We start from the raw sequence: 995 nt of genomic DNA, 5'->3' as shown, positions 1-995 counted from the left end.
TCCAATCCCAAGATAAGATCAAGACCAATCATCGGTAAGCAGATTAAATTATGAACAAAATCACGCTGCTTGAACCTAAAGGAAACTTCCGGGCATCCTAGCCTAGTTACCATGGCTTCGTGGGTAGCATTGTACACTCTTAGATCATAACCTAAAGTTACAATCTTCAGTCCTAACTCATGGGCTTTCTCAAATGCAATGAATGAATGTGATGCTCCCGAATCAAATAAAGCATTTAAAGTTTGACCCGCCATTTCACAGTTACCTCGAATAAGTGTCTCAGATCCCTCAGCTCCTACAGCTGAAGTGGTGAACACCCGACCAGTCTGTTGTGCTTTCCCAGCACCTTGTTTCTGCTTCTCAGGACAATTTGCGGCTTTATGCCCCGCCTTTCCACAAGTGTAGCACAAACCCCATCTGGCCTTGCATGGTGCTCCCGGATGGTGACTTCCACACCTAGTACAAGCTTGATCATTCTGAGGTTGCTTCCCAAACTTCTTCCCTTGGAAATTATTGTTGTTGCTGGGCCTCCTGAAAGAGTTCCCCCTCTTGAACGACGGACCTCTAGGCGCAAAGCTCTTCCCTCGGTTCTGTGGGAATGATCCTTTGTGACTCCCTTTCTCAGCGGTTACCCTTTTCACACACTCTTCAGCAACCCTACACTTGTTTACCAACTCGGAGAAGGTCCTAATCTCTATTGGTCCCACTGAACTGAAAATATCACTCCGGAGTCCTCCTTCATACTTAACACACTTCCATTCCTCATATTCCACCGGAGTCCCTTGGCACATACGAGAGAACCTGAACAGCTCCTCAAACTTGTCAGTATACTCTGATATGGACATAGTACCCTGCTTCAGCTGTAACAATTCAAGTTCCTTAGCCGTCCTAGCAGAAGTCGGAAAGTACTTCTTATAGAACTCCTCTTGGAAGACATTCCAAGTGATATAGTCATCATCCTGCTGCAGAAGACGTCGGATACCTTGCCACCAATG

At 46.1% G+C, this 995-nt stretch overlaps 1 protein-coding gene across 1 annotated transcript in view; it reads right to left on the bottom strand.

The window, feature by feature from the left end:
- LOC127742869 (uncharacterized) overlaps positions 1 to 995 on the bottom strand; it is a 9945-nt gene that overhangs the window by 8429 nt on the left and 521 nt on the right. The gene's annotated exons all lie outside the window — the stretch shown is intronic.

The sequence above is a fragment of the Arachis duranensis genome, chromosome 10 (genome assembly GCF_000817695.3).
Source record: "Arachis duranensis cultivar V14167 chromosome 10, aradu.V14167.gnm2.J7QH, whole genome shotgun sequence".
NCBI lineage: Eukaryota > Viridiplantae > Streptophyta > Magnoliopsida > Fabales > Fabaceae > Arachis > Arachis duranensis.
This window is presented reverse-complemented; position numbering and strand designations above follow the sequence as displayed.